Genomic DNA, 22,139 nt, shown 5'->3' with positions numbered 1-22,139 from the left:
TGATGACGTACACCTCCACACCAGAGGAATGATGACGTACACCTCCACACCAGAGGAATGATGACGTACCCTCCACACCAGAGGAATGATGACGTACCCTCCACACCAGAGGAATGATGACGTACCCTCCACACCAGAGGAATGATGACGTACCCTCCACACCAGAGGAATGATGACGTACCCTCCACACCAGAGGAATGATGACGTACACTCCACACCAGAGGAATGATGACGTAACCTCCACACCAGAGGAATGATGACGTACACCTCCACACCAGAGGAATGATGACGTACCCTCCACACCAGAGGAATGATGACGTACCCTCCACACCAGAGGAATGATGACGTAACCTCCACACCAGAGGAATGATGACGTACCCTCCACACCAGAGGAATGATGACGTACCCTCCACACCAGAGGAATGATGACGTACACCTCCACACCAGAGGAATGATGACGTAACCTCCACACCAGAGGAATGATGACGTACACCTCCACACCAGAGGAATGATGACGTACCCTCCACACCAGAGGAATGATGACGTACCCTCCACACCAGAGGAATGATGACGTACCCTCCACACCAGAGGAATGATGACGTACACTCCACACCAGAGGAATGATGACGTACACCTCCACACCAGAGGAATGATGACGTACACTCCACACCAGAGGAATGATGACGTACACCTCCACACCAGAGGAATGATGACGTACCCTCCACACCAGAGGAATGATGACGTACCCTCCACACCAGAGGAATGATGACGTACCCTCCACACCAGAGGAATGATGACGTACCCTCCACACCAGAGGAATGATGACGTACACTCCACACCAGAGGAATGATGACGTACACTCCACACCAGAGGAATGATGACGTACACCTCCACACCAAATTAGAGAAAGTCTAGCCACTTCGTAATGCTCTGCTATAACTCTATCTTGCTCTGATATCAAGTAAACTGTCGGGATATAAAGCTTCAGTTTACATACCATAATATCAGCAGTGTGGGGAGCTGTAGTGACCATGGTTTACATGTTGTAGTGACCATGGTTTACACGTTGTAGTGACCATGGTTTACACGTTGTAGTGACCATGGTTTACACGTTGTAGTGACCATGGTTTACATGTTGTAGTGACCTTTGTTTACATGCTGTAGTGACCAAGGTTTACATGTTGTAGTGACCATGGTTTACACGTTGTAGTGACCATGGTTTACATGTTGTAGTGACCATGGTTTACATGTTGTAGTGACCTTTGTTTACATGCTGTAGTGACCATGGTTTACATGTTGTAGTGACCATGGTTTACACGTTGTAGTGACCATGGTTTACATGTTGTAGTGACCATGGCTTACACGTTGTAGTGACCACGGTTTACACGTTGTAGTGACCATGGTTTACATGTTGTAGTGACCATGGTTTACATGTAGTGACCATGGTTTACATGTAGTGACCATGGTTTACATGCTGTAGTGACCATGGTTTACATGTTGTAGTGACCATGGTTTACACGTTGTAGTGACCATGGTTTACATGTTGTAGTGACCATGGTTTACGTGTTGTAGTGACCATGGTTTACACGTTGTAGTGACCATGGTTAACACGTTGTAGTGACCATGGTTTACATGTTGTAGTGACCATGATTTACATGTTGTAGTGACCTTTGTTTACATGCTGTCGTGACCATGGTTTACATGTTGTAGTGACGATGGTTTACATGTTGTAGTGACCATGGTTTACACGTTGTAGTGACCACGGTTTACACGTTGTAGTGACCATGGTTTACACGTTGTAGTGACCACGGTTTACACGTTAAGTTCGCTCTTTCCATGTCTTCGCACCATCGTTAGGTTAAATGTTTTTACTTTCCCTCGTTTTCTGTCCTACAGATGTTCGAGAAACACATAAATGAAAGTACCATTATGGACTCCTCCATGGTATACACTTCACCCGTCACACTTTACCCGTCACACTCCACCCGCCACACTTCACCCGTCACACTCCACCCGTCGCACTTCACCCGTCACACTTCACCGGTCACACTCCACCCGTCACACTCCACCCGTCACCCTTACTCTTCTCTCTTTCATAGTGGACAAAACTATGGTCCCTAACCCGTCACTGTAACTCACCTCTCGCGATGGTAATATCATCTACATTCCTCTCCTCTGGACCTTCTCTATCAGCTCTGTGCTGCTTCATATAAGGTGACCCACTCTGGAAGCACATCTGGTTTAGGCTTGATACAAGCCATACTTAATTAAGTATGCTCAAGATTTTGTCACATGTGTGCCACTTGAATGTGATTCTTATATTTACCAGCAGACACCTCGCCTCTTCTGTTCCCCTCCGGCAGAACTCGGGCGATAGTTAACATAGATTGTTGATTTCCCAAGTCCTTATATGACACAGATTCCTGCGGGTTATATCCTGCTGGAGAGGTATTGTCTCGAGGTCTTAGTTGGCTTTGTCCCAGTTTCACTGAGGATAACTTTCATGAGTCGTGTACCAGACCAACTTTGGAGTCTGTTCAGGTCCCCTTGTAACTTGATGCAATCCTCAGTATTTCTTTTCTTGCTTATCCTGTGACCGCCTGGCATCATCTGCAAACATGTTCAGGTTGGAGGACAAACGTTCCTGCAAGTCATCTACATAGATTAGGAAGAGGACGTCACTAGCGACCCTGATCCCATCTCGAGAAGGATCCGCTGACGCACGTCCTTTGTTGCCATCCATTGGAGGAATCTCCAGTCTGTTCTTGCGAGATGATCCACCTTCATACCAACCCCTTATATGCTCTCTGGCTGCTCAGATACACACTGTTCATCCAACAATGTCTTCTGTCCAGATCCTCATTGAATTCGAAGCGGATCAATACACATATCACTCCCTGATCTCTCGCTTGAGCAGTTTCCTGTTTGCAAATAGTTATCTATTTACTTTCTGATTATCTTTTCTAATATGTTACGAATCACATTCGTCAGACAGAGCAGTGTGTAGTTCAGTACCACCTCTCAGTTTCCTGCCTTAAAGAGTTATGGGGCTTGTCTTCCTCCACTTACTTGACTCTTCCCTTTCCTCCGGCTACGTCTTGCAATTGGTTTATTACGGGCGTCTGTATTTAAGTGGATTGCATCTTTTCAGTGGTGTTGAGGCCTGACCACCTCGCTTAGATTTGGGTCAGTGTGTGTGTGTGTGTGTGTGTGTGTGTGTGTGTGTGTGTGTGTGTGTGTGTGTAACTACTTCAGCACAGGTGGAGAAATTTATACAGGATGAAGAGCCTTACATGTGTTAGGAGCTTGTATTATGTGTGTATCGCTTTCTAAATATTTCACTGCTTTCCATTCCATCTCACTGGTGGTAGGGGCTTTGGTGTCGTCTACCGTGAGTATATTTTTGAATGGCAATTTAACGCTTTGGATATCCCTTGCCTCGTATATAATATAATTTTCAAAGTGTTTCTGTACCATCTCTCTTCTATTGTACCCATTCCTGCTTCCTCATTCTGAGATGCTGCACAGGTTCGACCTGAGGGAAGAAATGTGTTCAGTACGAGAAAGAGAACCCGTGCTACTGGGAGGAGGCGAGGGAAAATGAGCTGAAGTATGGAAAGTGGAATCATGGACATATGAGTGAATAGAGTTAGAAGCAGGAGGGAGAAAATCATATCTGAGAGAAGAGAGAGAGAGAGAGAGAGAGAGAGAGAGAGAGAGAGAGAGAGAGAGAGAGAGAGAGAGAGAGAGGTGGCAGGACAGAGCCCTGAGGAACGCCATGATGATCGGGCCATCAACCACTGCTGCATGGAGCGGCCAGAGTGGAGGCTAGGCACAAGGAACAGAGAGAGTAGCAGAAAAAAGGAAAAAATGGAACAAAGTTTAAAGAGCAAAGACTTGTGCTACACCCTGTCAGAGAATATCACCTGTAGACTCTGCAGTGCGGAACCTGTGCTTGTGATCTGGAAGAAGGGAATGGGATACTAAGTGTTTATGTTAGTGAGAGTTTCGATGAGTTTGGAGGCAGAGGAAGTGAGGGCAATGGGGCGATCAGTTGGAGGAGGGGTTAGTACGGTTACCTTCCTTAGACATGGCTGGACCCAAGGGAGTTTTCAAGATGTAGGAAAATATGGGTTTTTCGACAGAGGCGCGCTCGGTGAGGAAGGGAGAGGCATGCTCCTGTAGGAGTGGAGGAAGTATGTCGTTTGAACCACACGTCTTGTTCACCTGGAGCTGGAGGGAGTACCTGGTGGATCCGGCAGCAGGAGAATCCAGGAGATGGCATAGGTTCACTTCGGGGGAGAGAGAGAGAGAGAGATAGAGGCCGTCCCCGGGAGACTAGAAGCAGAATGGTCCACCGTTGAGTTAGAGGACAATGAGGTAGCAGCGAGAGCGGGTCTATCTGCTGCAGAGTTGGTGATAGATCGATGAGGTCGGAGTGAGGAAGGAGGAGGAGAGAGGGGGAGAGGAGGAGGAAGGAGGAGGAGAGAGGAGGATGAAGTAAGAAATGGGTGATGTTTTTTGAGTCAAGGACCAACAAGTTGAGACAGTAAAAGAAGTCATCATATAAGCGCGCTTTCTCTTTCTGAAGGTTTGCTTGATTACGAAAAACAGTGATTCCGAGATGGAATGAGAGCAGTGTGTGTGTGTGTGTGTGTGTGTGTGTGTGTGTGTGTGTGGAATGGTGCCCGCGTCACGACCACCTGGGCTTGGACCTGAGGCACGGGTCTGGGTGTTGCTTCCCTTAGTGCCTGTGAGGTGACTGGCCACACGAGGAGGAGCCGTTACATGGCTTTCTTCTTCTTCCCTCGAACTGTCAAGCTGTGGATTCCTCTTCCTTCTTTCTTCTCTCTCTCTCTCTCTCTCTCTCTCTCTCTCTCTCTCTCTCTCTCTCTCTCTCTCTCTCTCTCTCTCTCTCTCTCTCTTTTCTTTACTCTTTCCCTCTTCCTTTTTCTTCCCCTCTTCCTTCGTTCCTCTATCCCTCTTCCTTCCTTCCTCTTCTCCTCTTCCTCATAACCATTCCACCTTGAAGTGCCAGGTGGAAGAGCACAAGCGCAGCCCCTGATTAATTACCTCATTATCTTTCTCATCAATTTTTCTTTTCACCTGAGATGACCCTGACCAAGGCGTGTTTTGTCACTATTAACGTACTCTCTCTCTCTCTCTCTCTCTCTCTCTCTCTCTCTCTCTCTCTCTCTCTCTCTCTCTCTCTCTCTCTACCTCTCTCTGTTTGCCTGTCTGTTTGTCTCTGCCTATCTATCTATATATCTACCTATCTATCTCTATTTATCTTTCTATCTATCTATCTATCTATCTATCCATCCATCTATTTTTCTATCTGTCTGCCTATCTGTCTATCTATAAACAGAGATAGATAGATAGATAGGTAGGTACATAAGAGAGAGAGAGAGAGAGAGAGAGAGAGAGAGAGAGAGAGAGAGAGAGAGTACACTCCATCATGCACTGTGAACCCGTTGGTCACCATTCCTCACGCCACACACAAGACACACACACTCAGTGTACGCAGGACCCCGTGTCCCGCCCAGCAGGCGACCGTCGCTACAGGATACACTCATTAATCTCGTAATTACAGGTCATTTATCCGGCCAATTAGACCAAAGGAGAGACATGGGCCAGATAGTGAGTCACTGGCCCTGGTGTGATCATAGTGAACGGCTGATCACAAACTTTGGGGTTAATTGGTCGTTCTCAATGAGTTAGTTTATCCTGTGCTTAAGGGGTTGGATTGTAGTGTTCAGTGGACCAGATAATGGTACACAAGGATCAAGTGTCATCAAGGGTTAGATCACCATACTCAGTGGGTTCAGTCATCCCATTCAAAGGGTTCTGTCATCCTATTCAAAGGGTTCAGTCATCCTATTCAAAGGGTTTAGTCATCTCCTGAAAGGGTTAAGTCATCGTGTTGTGAGGGTTCAGTCATAAAGCGTAGGTTTATCCTGCGTAGGTTACATTATTGGAAAACAGACCTAACCTAATGTTAGGATGACAGCGGCCAGCACCCGAGACACAGATCCTGTGTGAGCTCACCAGACTACACATGTACACCTCTCGCTTAGGAAGAGGTGGACATGTGATCCAATACAGATATTTTGGAATCATCAAAGCCTTTGATAATCTGGATCTAATCACTTGTTACAGACTAGATTTGTCTTATTTCACTTATAATAATGGATATGAACTTAGTAGGCAAACGTGTGATTTTCGAACAAAGCGAGGCACTTGTCCTTTGTGTTTCCTAACCAGGATATGTTAACCCGTGGGATGATTGGCCACACAGACACGTTCACAACAACACCATCGATATGTTTACATATACAACTGATAACAACATCGCTCCATGTCCACAACTGGTGTCATTTACGTCTCCTTCCTTGACACACAACTTTCTCACAAGTTGTAAGTCAACTGTGTACTTTTCTACTTCTACCACACTTCTACCACACTAATGAATTTATTTATAATCTCTTCTGCTGTCACTTTGACAGTTTCAGAATGGATCCAGTGGTCTGTTGCTGTCTGTACCTCGTCTTTACGCCACACAAGGCGCGGCCGTAGCGCCATCTGTAATGTGGAGTCAGAACCACATACATGACGTGTACGGCCAGGCATATATAGCAGTAGGCCCCAGGAACACTGGCTGGAATTCAATTAGCGTAATACCAAACCAGTTAACGATTTTCACTTTATCGGCAATGTGATAGTGAGGAAGAGCAAGCCAGTGGAGAGTGAGGGGCGTGAGGTGAGTGAGGGTAATGCCCGCGTCTAGTATTTTAAAGAGAGTGGGAGTTGATCACAACTTTCAAACTAGATTTTCTAAATCCCATTTTGACACCAGGTCTTCCATATTACAGTCTTCCCGTCTCTCACGTCGACGTAAAAACTTTCCAGACGCATTACATTACTACATGCAACACGACACCTGCTTAACTGAATATCAAGGTACTCGACTGAATATTCAAAGGGGGTCTTGTTAGGGCTTGGAGTCGACTGAATATTCAGGGAGTCTTGATAATACTGGAGGTCGACTGAATATTTGAGGAGTCTTGTTAGTAGTAAAAGTCGACTGAATATCTAAAGGGGCTTTGTTAATACTGAGAGACGACTGAATATCTAACGGCCTTTGCTAGAACAGAGTCGACTGGAATTGGACTCACTGACTCAGTCAAGTATGTTAGGATAACGTGCATGGGGGACTGACTGAATCTAGACTCAGTTGAAGGTTGTTGAGTGTCTGGGGTTTGAATGAGGGTCATTAAGAGATGAAGTGAACTGAAGTTAATTAGATTAATATTGACTACTCTATTTCCGAATGAAATCAAATTGCCTGAGGGGTCATTACACTGGGCCTGTTGTAAAAGTGTTCACATATATGTATTTCTTGATATTACATGAAACTTCTGATATAAGGACGAACATCAGACACACACACACACACACACACACACACACACACAACATAAGCTTGCCACCTGGAGTGTGTTTGCCTCACGTAACCTGAAGCCAAGATGGAACCAGGGACCCGGAACGCTAGGCCCACCGCCCACCCACCCTACCACGGCCACACGATGTAATTCTGCACTTTCATCTCGGAATTTTTCTCCACCTTAAGTCGTAAATGATTTACAAAAAGCTTCCGTTTTTTTCGTATGTAAACTGAAAGATAAAAGTAAACCAAAGCGTTTAAAGTAACAGTTTACGATACGTGTGTGTGTGTGTGTGTGTGTGTGTGTGTGTGTGTGTGTGTGTGTGTGTGTGTGTGTGCCCGCACTTGTGATACATTTGAACTCGTTTGTTTATTTTCGGCGTCAGCTTGAGTCTCAAAGCTCAGCTTGCGCGTTAAGGATCCTTGTCTAATATCACACGATTTTCCGTGGCAGCAGCAGCAGCAGCAGCGGCGGCGGCGGCAGTTGCTGGTCTCTGAAGCTGGGCTTTGATGGCGAGTTTTGCCCGTGTGGTGTGTGGGATATTATACTGAATGACGTTTGCACAACCCTGCTTGCTGTTGTGGGGTCCTCCTCTCCCTCACCATCTACTGCCACACTTTCCACTTGGTCCCTCAGCCTTTTCCATCCCTTCCCCTCACTTCCTTCCTTCCTGGCCTCTCTCTCCCACATCCCTACCTTCTGCTTTACTGTCCTGTCTCCATCTCTAGTGGTGGGTGAGTGGGTGAGTGAGTGGGGAGGAGCCTTCTGCTTTTACTCTCCCTCCTCCCTCTACATAGACAAGGGAGCCTAGGACACTACGACTGTCCTGCGGCAGATCAGGTCTTCTGGTATCTCTCCCTCCCTCCCGTGCACCTCCCTCCCTCTCCTCCCTCCCTCCCTCCACCACTCCACTAACCACAATCCCATCAGCCTGAGGCCCGCTACTGTCAACACTCCACCATTCAGGCGGGAACCTTCGCCCATAATTCACGACCAAGTCTCCTTTCATATTCCTTGTTCCCCCCACCCAACCCACTCCACCCCACCCTCCACCCCACCCTCCACCCAACCCTCCACCCTCCACCCCACCCTCCACCCCACCCTCCACCCCACCCTCCAACCCACTCCACCCACCTCCCACTCGTCCAGCCCCCACCACCACCAGACCCTTCCTTCCCCACCTGCCCCCCTCGTAAACTCTTATCCCCTCCCCCCCTACACACACACATACACACACACACACACACACACACACACACACACACACACACACACCAGCGGCACACGTCAGGAGGGGGGGGGGGGGTGAGAGGGAAATGGTGGGTGGTATGGGGGGGGATTATTTACTTGCCTCATTCATCTTCACCACGCGCTTCAACCACTTATTAATACCGGCGTAGAACCACACGTGTACACCCCTCATTACTGTGGAGAGAGAGAGAGAGAGAGAGAGAGAGAGAGAGAGAGAGAGAGAGAGAGAGAGAGAGAGAGAGAGAGAGAGAGAGAGAATCATACATACACCACACATGATGTGCGGTAGGTGGAGACAGGAGTGTCATGTCCCCATCCACCTCCTCCTTTTTTACCGCAGGTGGTGCACACAGGTGGTGCACACAGGTGGTGCACACAGGTGGTGTATAGCAGCTGCTTCAGCCATCCATCAGTGTCACATGGGTGGTGGTGTGGTGAGGGAGGGACACACTCCCTCCCCGAGCCTGGTCATCACACCCTCCCACACCCTAGCTACAGTGTCCCCGTGTGGCCTACCACCACACATGGTGCACAGAACTGACACACCCGGTCAGCCACGGGTGTAGGTGGGATGTGTTGCACAGTTGTCACTGGCCACATCAACGTGACACATGCCAGCTGGTGGCCATCTGTGACACGACACACACACCAGCTGGGGACCATCCAAACCATGAGACACACACACCAGGAAGAATAAATAAACTGGAGGCTAAGATCCCATACACTTCGCCTGACGCAAATGATAACTTCTGGCAACTACAGAGGTGTTACCGGACTCCGCTTGCCTGTAGTCACATGGCGAGTTAAGGGTCACGGACTGACGACGGGAAATTAGATAGATAGTCGAAGAAAGTTATCAAATTTGTAGAGTTACGACAGCCATGGAGGATACGAAGGTAAATAGTTGTAGTTGGGATTCTGCAGTTGGGAGAGAATCCTTAAACCTATTAACATAGAAATTTGGGAATTCAGAGTCACCCAAGGGTGCAGTACGTGTGCTGATTTTGAAATGAACACACACACACGACTGTTCAAGGGAACTGTGAGTGAAGGCTGTGATGTGGAGGTGGGGTTAGGTTAGGTTCGTAAGAGGGTCATTGTGACAGTTGGCTCTCGGAGAGAAGTGAGATGTTAGGAGAGGTATAAGGCAGACAGTGTTGATCAACAGATGAGAGGCGACCAGAAAGACCAGGAGTAGTGGTGACGTAAATGGACAAAGAGGAAGATCTGTTTGAGAGGAGAACGATTGGAGGAGGAGCCGGTACTTGATGCTGCCTCAGCCCTCCCTCTCGTTGGCAGTAGAGTCAGGCGGGAACCCAGTTATCCGTAGTAACCCACCAGGGGCAACAAGCTCATTAGATCTGCCGCTCTACCATGTTAGCATACCATCATAGTCCTAACTGTACTAAGGAATTCACCCGGGACTTTGCTTATTAAGTATGAAGAGAAATTCATATCTTATTACATCTGGACTTTGTCAGAAAAACTGCATTTGGAAATTAGGAGGAATGGTAAGGCATCAGAGAAACTAGGTGTTAGGATGAGTTAGTGGGACAGTGATGTGGGCTTTGTTACTGCCAAAGCAGTTGGTGCACATTAGCACGAGTCGCTGGTGGCAAATAAGTCAACGAACTTAGGAGTTGGGTTGGTCGCTTTGGAGACGACGGTCGAGGATAGATATGCCTTCCAGTCTTCCAGGAAGACTTGGTCGACTTGCTGAAGTTCAGGTAAGGGAGATTCCGACTACGAAGGAAGTCTAGTTTACTGCAGGATGAAGTACAGGAGGATCAAAGCGTCATTCTACGTTGATGATTCCTTCGTTAGGGATCAGGTCCTGAAGGTCTTGTGTTGAGGGGAAGAGGAGAAGAAATTGGTGTTTTCCTGATGCAAAATCGGACGATATTTTTTTTTTTTGGGGGGGGGAAATGTGATGACGTTTTCTCAAAGACTCTCGAAGATCCGACGTTTGTCGTCCAGCTGAGGACGGACAATATAGTCAAGTGGAAGTTAGAAAGAGTTACAGCGAGGTACAGTGACCTCATGTGTGAGTTCGAGGGGGGAAGCCGAAGGGAAGTTAGTTATGTCGGTACTGCTGGCTAGATATGACCTAAAAACCCCTGTCCCCTTAGCAGAATAATGCTGGGGGTAGATGGTAGAATTGAGGCTTTCTGTAAGGATGAAAACTACTTTTGTGTAGATTTATATGATCATTTTTCGTCTGGATAGAGACCTCTCTACCGAGGATAGACGCCAGTTGAAGTGAGTTAGGGAAAGCCCGTCTTGGGTAGTTAGATGGGAATAGTAGTCTCTTCGTTAGACGGTTCGGTACGGGTATATGACGGGCTGTGTTAGCTGACGACGCTGTCTGGGAACGAGGTAGGTTTGGGGTAAGGCACGGGGGAGGGAGCAGTGTGGGTGGGTTCAATGCCCAGGTGGAAGCAGAGGACTTAGACAAGCCAGGGAGCGACCAGGATGAGACAGATCAAAATGAGGTTTTACGGACGGTATACACTTAGGAACTCACCACTAGGGGAACTCACCACTAGGGGAACTCACCATTAGGGAAACTCCCCACTGCCACCGCTGCACATATATACAGAACCGAGGAAAAAATGTCATGTATCAGAATATTCTCCGTTAACGCAGGGAACACACGTCACAAATATTCAGCTCAATATCAGCTGTATTGGAAGAAGATTAGGATGTAACTGGTATGTTGGAAGCTTGGTTAGGTATTTCCAATATATAATTTTTTTGCCGAAGACGCTATTTCTGGATACACTGTATTCAACGGTGATAAGGGAAGTAACGTGAGCGGTGTTGTCTGGTGTCTTGCTCTTTGTTAAAGCTTATCTAAATCCTGTGCTGCAAAAAAAAATGTTAACTGTGGCTAAAATCGACTTCACTTTTGTAGAAATTAAAGACAAGTTTCGTGAGAAAATATCCGTAGGATTAGGTCGTAGACCCGAGGCACAGACACCAGAGGGAGACGAGAGACGATAGGATCAGATGGAAGACATTAGCAGTAAAAGCGATTCGATCGTAACAGGAGATCTTAACACATCATTATGTAAGAGAAGGGAATCCCTTTCCAGCAGCTTTGGGTCTGGTCTTCGCTTAAGTTTGTTTGATGGTGTCATTATACAGTTGGTTGATAAACCTGCGCGCGACGGGAACATATTAGATTTAGATTTCAAGTTGAGAAGCGTGTTATTATGTTACATTACGACTTTGAACGAAAAAAAAAATACGGGACTGAAAATGCCCTGAACTATTACCTGCAAATTTGTTTTATTTTTCGGAGTGTAATGTATTTGCTTGAAAACCTCAGTATAAGGACTATTTCTTATTTTGCTTACGAGTATGGGATTAGAATATTATTTTTGAGGTCATTGAGCTTGTAATTAATGATCACATTATAAATTGATCGTGTTATGATTTGTTTTGCATTTATCGTGCGTCTGTCAGCTAGAGAAAACATTATGAGATATTCCATGATTAGGAGCGTCAGTGGGTGTAGGAATTGTAGAGTCATCTAAGATGGAGTTAGAGGAGAGACAGGAATCAAGGAGCGTCTCTTTGTTTATGGAAGAGACAGCTACAGTACTGTCAGAACGGAAAAGTGAAGGAAAGGAAGAGAGACAGAGGTTGTTAGAGAAGCCCTTAGCTAAAGACCAGAAGGACCCATCAGTGGATGACGAGGAGAGGTTATCGCACTTCCTTTGAATAAAGGAACACTTCACCTCACGGATAACGTGCTGGCAGTATCTACGGGCAGTGGTAAAAGCTGACTGGGAGCCAGACGAAGGAGTAGCCTAATAATCTAGTTAAAATGAGACACCACTAACTCGTAGTATGTAAAATGGTGATTATACCACCGTTGGCACAGGTGCGTAAAGATTTGCCTAAACTCAGCTTGATACTGGGTACTATTAATGAGAGAGAGCTCCTCTGTGTAACTGTCTCTTTCACCTGGAGGTGTAGTGTTGAAATTCTTCATTTCCAAAACATTAAGCAGCTAGCGCCAGCAACTTGCTTCATGTTTTTCATTTGTATTTGATATGTGTATGTTTTCCATAATCATAGTATTGCATTCATAGAATCATGATAACAAAATAACGTGAAGTATAGACTTAGATGATATTTAAGTAACATATTCATAAAACTGTAAACTCCAATAAATAGGTCATACAAATTTACGTTAAATATCATTGTTACTCATAAAATTAATTCCGTTTTCTGTAATGAAATATACTATCATTTTCTATGATCATTCTTGAGGTGCGGCTCTCCTCCCGTCACGCAAATAATACAAATCCTACAACAGGAAATATAAAGTTACGTTTTCAAAGATTATTCCTGTGTGTTCAGCCTAGTGGTACTCGTCCGTGTTTAAAGGCAGGATTACTGGGTAATACTGAAGGGTGTCAACAAATGCACGATGAGGGATATCATTTGCAATACGTGTTTTTGATGTACATTTTGTGGAATCGTCGGTGAAATATGTTCACTATACATGGATCTTGCCAAATAAATGCTAACCCAAACAACTGAGGTGTGAGGATGACCTGCCTCAGGAGGAGGTGGAATCGGAAGCTGTTCTCAAGGTAGTTCAGTTTAAACTTCGACCAAGACTCGACAAATAAACATGAGCCATTTTTTTACAAGTTCATTTCGTAGAACTTTTAAGGTAAACTAATTTTAATGTACATTGTAACTCAAGGGACAGTCAGTATTATAGAGACGGCCAGGACTGGTTCAGCATCAGCCTCGGGTGGCAGCTGGTGGGAGAGGGAATAATGACCCGAGAAGAACCGAAGATGGACGAGGCTGATGTTGGTGTTGGTGGTGGAGCAACGCGCACGTCGTCTCTCAGTGCGCAGGCGCAGGGGCGCTCCGGTCATCGAGGACGAGTAGCACTAAGGTCAACCTCCCCAGCAACGAGGTCGTCCTCCACTGGGCACGAGAGATGCAGGAGAGGGTGTAAACACTAATGAATATGGCGTCCGTTAACGGATATCAACGGTATATTATATATATTTTTTTCTTTTTGTCGCTGTCTCCCGCGTTTGCGAGGTAGCGCAAGGAAACAGACGAAAGAAATGGCCCAACCCCCCCCCATACACACACACACACACACACACATATATATATATATATATATATATATATATATATATATATATATATATATATATATATATTCTTCTTTCAAACTATTCGCCATTTCCCGCATTAGCGAGGTAGCGTTAAGAACAGAGGACTGGGCCTTTGAGGGAATACCCTCACCTGGCCCAATTCTCTGTTCCTTCTTTTGAAAAAAAAAAAAAAAAAAAAAAAAAAAAAAAAACGAGAGGGGAGGATTATATATATATATATATATATATATATATATATATATATATATATATATATATATAAAGGTTATGAGTCAGAATTCGTGCTCCGTAATGTACGTGTAACATGCACAAGAGTAATTATAAAACTGTGTCTGGTTCATTAGAGTATGAACATATTAACGTTGATAATCTAATCTGTATTCCAATTATCTGTTTCACATAAGGTCTGAAATAATTATATCAACATAGCTCTATATGATTAATTAATGCATTCCATTAAATATATATAGGTATTTTGCTTCACGTAAAGAACCTTTATATATATATATATATATATATATATATATATATATATATATATATATATATATATATATATATATATGGAATCATGACGAGCGTTGTCTACGACAAGAACATCCGTGAATACAGAAGAGTAGATGGTCAGTGAGGACCCACACGTCCACTCTGTCATGTAAAACGTAGCAACACCAGCTCCCCAGACCTTCAGCCAGTCTTCATTAATCTTTCCATAGTCTCCTCTTAACACTTCAACTACCGTGGTTCAACCTAGTGATAGCAGCACGTCGCCCCCTATGTACCACTTGCTCCAGTTCACTTATCCTATGCCTCCCTCACTCTCTTCTGCATTTCTGGAGAGCTTCAGTCATCAGTAATAAGTATGTACGTTGCGTTGATACAGTGTTGTTTGTTCATATTTGTATTACTGGTCAGTCTGGTGTGTACATAATCTAACAAAGACGTGTATGTGAGCAATACTCAGCTTCAGGTCTTCATTTTCCAGTTTAGTGACTGCGTCTTGTGTTCGTGGCGGGGTAGAGGGAGGACCAGGAACCAGGCAGGGCACTTCCCTGTAGTAACGTAAACATGTGCCTGTAATCTGGAATAATGTTTACATTTTTTTTTCTTTTTGCATTTGTACGATATAAGGATTCTGGAAAAAATATGATTACAAATTCTAATTATAATTTACGACTTTCACAAAGACAGTGACCCGTTCTCTTTCTGTTTTTGTTTCAAACAAAGTAAATCGCATATTTTCGACTTGTCTGAAGCCATGGTTAAGCAGTCTCACGAGGGAGCTGCCTCGTGACATAAAGAGAGCGATGGTCGTATTCTTAGAATGACGTTGGTAAAGGAAAGTGTTCAGGTGAAAGACTCATTTTTGTGAGACATGCAAATTACATCTTCAGATTGGAACTACTTAGAATCTCACACAGAAAGCCCACGACGATGTACTCCACTAGTGTACATTTTTTTTTGTACTGATGCTTCGTAGATAAGAAAACCAACCAGACTTGTACTCACCAAAGTTGAACAATGAGGTAATTATTCCCATGACTCATGTCCTCGTACTCACGACTTCGTACTTACAGTGCACGTGAGCCAGTAGTCCCTCCCACTGTGTCTTGTGATGTGTTAAACCACTGACATTACTGTTGCTCACCTCAGAGTACTTAGATCCACGTCTCACCCACCTATGTCGAGAGGCAAATGGAAGGTTTACTTTAATGTCCCTTTACGTATGCCAAAGGCCAATAGAGTGGCTTGAAGGAATCCACAAAAAATATCCCTCTGTATGCCCTGTACTGCTCTCTTAACTACCCCCAACCCATCTATAACAATGCCATACGACTCATACTCTCATGCAAATTATTTGTCTGTGTGAACTGACATGAAACTTGTTTGAATATTTATTCAGGCTACGCCTTAACTAACGCTTGGATTTTGGTACATACCTACACTCAGTGTGTGTGTGTGTGTGTGTGTGTGTGTGTGTGTTTGTGTGTGTGTGTGTGTGTGTGCATGAATCAATTCATGATGTGCATTGGAGAACATTTATGTTCTCCAGAACAGTTATGATGATGGGAAATCAATAAATCGTTAGAAAAACCCAGAAATACCAAATGCAGTCCATCAAAGTGTTTCTGATAGTCATTAGTGGATTATGTAGTTGTTTATCAATTTAAAAAATACGACTTGTTCGTCATAGGAATTACGAGAAACACATGGACAAAATGTCTCTTTGTTTGCTAATTTCTCTAGAAGAAAATTCATAATGAATATATAAATAAAATTTCATTGAAAAGGATTTTAAACCATTATTGTTAATGATTCTATATGAGAAATATTTGTATTTTTTATATTATTTCATTATTGTAGTTGAAATGTAAAAGTACAATGGAATATTTTATGTCAAACGAAACTTCAAGGAAAGGAATGCCATACTGTATATATAATAGTTTCCCTCCGTTGATAACATATAAATCCAAGACGCTCTGTAAAATTTCTTTCTTTCAAACTATTCGCCATTTCCCGCGTTAGCAAGGTAGCGTTAAGAACAGAGGACTGGGCCTCGGGAATATCCTCACCTGTTCCCCTTCTCTGTTCCTTATAGAATATATAAAGTTTGACATCATTTATGCAATTAATTCATCGTGAGTTTTCAAACATGGTAATGTTAATCTTAATAGCTTTTTTTTTTTATCGTGTCGGTCAAAGTTTATATTGTTTAGGACAGGTCACATAACTTCATACAGTCGATCATTGAGTTATTTTGTGATGAAGAATTTTATCACGACTTACACAACAGAAATATTCTCCTGCAGGAACCCTTTACTCACTAGTTGAACTGTGCCAATAATGGCACCCCGAGCACACCTACACACACACACACACACACACACACACACCTACACACACACACACACACACACACACACACACACACATCATTGTTGGTCATCAGTCAAAGGTTCAGAATCAGGGGATATGGGTGGGGGAGCAGGTGACCCTCCCAGTTCTACATGTGAACCATAATAATGCGATGTTCCAGGGAGCCAGCCAGTGTGGCGTCTGTACAAAAGAAAAAGAGAAGAAAGATATATATGGATATATATTGGAAAGGATCACAATTTTGCGCGTGATCAAAAATATTCCTATGAGTCCACGGGGAAAATGAAACACGATAAGTTCCCAAGTGCACTTTCGTGTAATAATCACATCATCAGGGGAGACACAAGAGAGAAATATGTCAGTTGATATACATCGAAGAGAGGAAGCTAGGACGCCATTTGGTAAACCATTTGTTTACCAAATTGCGTCCTAGCTTCGTGTATGTATATACATGTGTATGTGGGTGGGTTGGGCCATTCTTTTGTCTGTTCCCTTGCGCTACCTCGCTGACGCGGGAGACAGCGACAAAGCAAAATGAAAAATAAAAAAATAATATATATATATATATATATATATATATATATATATATATATATATATATATATATATATATATATAACTATATGTTGTGTGTAAATTTTCTACATGTAAAGCTTTCAAGTTCTAGTTTACATGTAACATGTTATAACTGTTGGATAAAGGCAGTATCACCAGTGAGGCCGTAATGACGCTTTCTTAACGTACGAGGACATGATGGTGTATGACAGTATTGTATAATGATATGTGCAGCTGATTTTTGCTTAGTATCGATTTGCATAACAATTTTCATAATCCTGAGAGGTCTGCTATGTAGTATAATATACTGTACAACCTCAGTGTTTTACAGTATATTTCAGAAAGTTGAAATCTCATGATTTCCTTGATCAGTCCCTGTGCAAACTGTAAATTCTTTCGGCTTATTCAAATATCCTTATTGTTTTAGATGTAAATGTAATTTCGAAGTATAGCTTTATTTTTTCCGTTGCTATCCTTGATTTGTACGACAGTTACAGTTTCCTATCACCTGATATTATCTTCTTTCTTCGTAACGGGTAAATAACACCTCGTTCATAAGCATGTGTTGTTGGGCCATATGTGTGATAGTGACCCCTCAAAAAATAGGTTGCCCTATTTCGAACGCTGCGTTAGTCCAGCGTCTGAGCCATGTGTCAGGCAATTATAGCGCCAACATTTGTTTTCTAAAGATGATATGACGTAATTATACCCGTAGTTAACATTAAACGTCAATACTAAAGTGAGAAAAAAGTTCAATTTCTTTGAAATAGTTACAGAAAACTTTGTCATCATAGAAAACGAAAATACTTTCATGCAATTTAGGTATAACTCTTTTATTCAATATTTCGATGATTGCAATGAACAAAAACCATTGCGAAGAATAACAAACAATTTATCTTCAACTTGATCGTAGATAAAAAGTGTCTCTATGGTGGAGAGAAAACAGAACCTCTAAGATACCTACACGAAATAGAGTTTCATGAAGAAATCGATTATATTTATCTATAGCTCAAAGAAACAGTGGTATGAAAGGCATTTAAACTGTACTGTGATGTGGGATGACGGGTTATACACAGTGAGAGCCGGGTGTGATCTAATCAAGAGACATACATGCAGTGAAATGATATGTGGTCTTAGTAAGGATTATTTATCCAGCGAGAATATGTATAAGTATGTATGATCTTTTCAAGGACCAATTATATATTGAGAACAGGTTGTCATTTGAAAAGAGGACGTGCCAAGCATAGCCTGTACAAACACACACACACACACACACACACACACACACACACACATCCTGAGCTATATGACAAGTGTAGAGCTGCATAATCTATAGGAATTAGTGTGTGCGTGTGTGTGTGTCTGTGTGCGTGTGTGTGTGTGTGTATGTGTGAATGGTGATTTCAAGTTGGGTAGTTATTTGTGCTTTAAGCTTGTTGACAATTATGAGGGTCGTTAAGGCTGTCAGCGTCTGTCGTAACTCTCTCAGTATGATGATCTCGAACACTTTCTCGTGTAGTGAAGATAATGATACACACTATCCCTATATGTGTTGCCCCTTACGATGCTGTGTGGAAGAATTCGCCCAGTCACTCTCGTTTCAATGTCGGCCGGTGCTCGGTGTGCCATTACTGGCACAGGTCGGATGTGTGTTCTTGAGGCATCATTACAGGAGCATGTCAACCCGTGTGTAACTAGAGTGTAGTGGGTTATTGTAGGTGGATGTGCGTGTTGGGTACAGTGAGTCAGGTGTCTGGTTGTGTAAAGTGAGTCAGGTGTCTGGTTGTGTAAAGTGAGACAGGTGTCTGGTTGTGTAGAGTCAGGTGTCTGGTTGTGTAGAGTCAGGTGTCTGGTTGTGTAAAGTGAGACAGGTGTCTGGTTGTGTAGAGTCAGGTGTCTGGTTGTGTAGAGTCAGGTGTCTGGTTGTGTAAAGTGAGACAGGTGTCTGGTTGTGTAAAGTGAGTCAGGTGTGTGGTTGTGTAAAGTGAGTCAGGTGTCTGGTTGTGTAAAGTGTCTGGTTGTGGGTTATAATTTGACATTAACGGTCTTAATGAACCTCTCGCTTGTTACGCCTGTGTCTTAAATGACCAACCAGCCAACCATCCGTTACTGGAGTATGCTGGTCCATTGTTACACATAAGATTATTTACCAAACAGATCTTAAAATATATCACGCTTGGGCAACAATGTTATTGATGACGTTTTCCATCAAATAATTTCAGAAATATGAATTTATTTTTATTTTCAGTCTTGTTATCTCTTATGATTTCTTAAAGGATATCATAGTTTTTTTCGGTGCGCATGATTGATTGAAATATGAAAAATGGTGTTGCAGAACATATGTAAGATTAGATCAATATGATGTGTTATCGTAATGGTCACACCTTCGAAGCTTCGTTTTCGTTAATCGTCTCAACCCAAATTTTAGGTAATAAACAGTGATATATAATTCCACATTAATTCGCTCATACACATGCATTTCTTCATCTTGTGTCTTCTTTCCTTCTTCCCTAATCATATTTCAAAATCATATATGTATGTATACATGTATTCCTTAAGAGAATAATATAAAATGTATTTTTTTTTATAAACCCAAAATGCTTTAAACCATCAGCTACATTTACGTTAATGCTGGACTATACAGTTCTCTGAACACCAAGACTTACCAGCATGTTGGAGATATTATTATTTGTATGTGGCACTCGTTCAAGTATGTTATGATCCATATTCTCAACATGACCCCAAGGTCGAGCATGGTCGACGAAGTATCTTGAACATTTTTTTTCTTTCACGACTGATATGTTTAGAAATTAACATCTGATGACCTTTAACGACCTTGTCAATTGACGGGTCTGAGATGCCAACTAACCGACCAATCATCAACATGAGACTGGTGATAACGTATTGGTAACTACAGAGTTGTATTGTGTGGTTTGGGAGTTCTACACTCGTGGTATGTGTTGACACATCATTATCCAGGGGTTATAATTCGTGTCCTTATATCCCAACACATTGGTTTTAAGCCTTTTTTTTCCACTCGAGATTCCCTATTTATCTTATATCATTGTCCCACTCATCCCATAGTACTTCGTGGTACACCTGTCTCATATCCCACAGTACTTCGTGGTACACCTGTCTCATATCCCACAGTACTTCGTGGTACACCTGTCTCATATCCCATAGTACTTCGTGGTACACCTGTCTCATATCCCATAGTACTTCGTGGTACACCTGTCTCATATCCCATAGTACTTCGTGGTACACCTGTCTCATATCCCATAGTACTTCGTGGTACACCTGTCTCATATCCCATAGTACTTCGTGGTACACCTGTCTCATATCCCATAGTACTTCGTGGTACACCTGTCTCATATCCCATAGTACTTCGTGGCACACTTGTCATAGTATATTTTTTAAACTTTATTTCTAATGTGTGTTAATGTAGGCGTTCTATTTTCTTTTTCATTATCTATACAGAAGGAGTCGCGGACCATTGTCTAATCAAAAAACTATAACAGTTTAACCTAAATTATGGCGAATAAAAAGAAAATGTCACAGTATTATGCTCATTCACGAGTGATTCTTATAAGAAATGGAGACAGGGAAAGTGGCGCTGAATGACAGACCAGTTTCCCTGACGAGTGTGGTGTGTGTGTGTGTGTGTGTGTGTGTGTGTGTGGAAGGTCTTATAAAAGATCACCAGAAAGAAAAATGGATGAATTAGTGGAAATGAGAAATGACGTAAGTGAGAGAGAGAGAGAGAGAGAGAGAGAGAGAGAGAGAGAGAGAGAGAGAGAGAGAGAGAGAGAGAGAGAGAGAGAGAGAGAGAGAATGGTTTAAGTGAAAGGAGGTTATTTTTAACGAACGTTTTAGATTTCTACGAGAGAGTGAGCTCTGTCTTAGATGAAATGGAAGACTGGGTGGATTTTCGTACCTGGACCGCCAATAAGCACTTGGCACAGTCTCGCAATGGGAAGCTGACTAAGGTGAGGACTTCTTCGATGGAGAAAAGATTATGTTAATGGTAGAGAATGGTAGATAGATGATACGAAATGAATGAAGACATGGTTGATTTAGACAGCGTAAAGAATTGTGAAAAGTTGTATGATAGCATAGAGTGTTCAGGAGATGGAGACCAGTGAGTGTAAATGTCCACACAAATATTAAAAAATAGGTCATTGCACTGAAAGTCATGTATACAATAGGTAATGGTTTAATAACAATGATAAAAAAATGTAATTCAAAGATCGTATTAAAGAAAACGTACCTGACATTGTTCCACTTGTGGAGACAGAGCTCACGGAACAAATAATGCATTACCTGTTCTGCTCTGATGGTAAGGAAGGAGAGAGACAAAAAACTTTAAAAGTTCAGGTTATATTGAAGTGATGGACCATTCAGACGATACATAATGGAAAGAATCATCGTAAAAGAGAAGTGCATAGTGATATTGATGATAAATAGTTCCATAACGAATTGCAACGACTACAGACAAATACAGAATGATAGTATAATGGAACAGTCAGGATGGCTCATGAAGCTGTAAAACACACACGTTTCAAAGATGGTAAATTAATGATATTGAGGAATTTATATAGAAATAGACATGGGGGAAGGGGGCGGGGATTTTCATTCCCATGGTGACGGAGAGTTTATGGAGACAGGCGAATTCAGAGGGACTATAGGAATACCTCGTATGTCATCACTCGATCTTAGCTGGACACATACCAGCGTGGTTATGAGATGCACCAACTGAGAAAGGTGATCCTATAATGCTGGAGTTTGATTGTGGTCAGTAGGGAAGTTGAAAGAGCAATCGTGAGATCATGTAAAGAGGAGATGTATAGTCGT

Source organism: Panulirus ornatus, chromosome 7 (genome assembly GCF_036320965.1).
Source record: "Panulirus ornatus isolate Po-2019 chromosome 7, ASM3632096v1, whole genome shotgun sequence".
NCBI classification, from domain to species: domain Eukaryota; kingdom Metazoa; phylum Arthropoda; class Malacostraca; order Decapoda; family Palinuridae; genus Panulirus; species Panulirus ornatus.
This window is presented reverse-complemented; position numbering follows the sequence as displayed.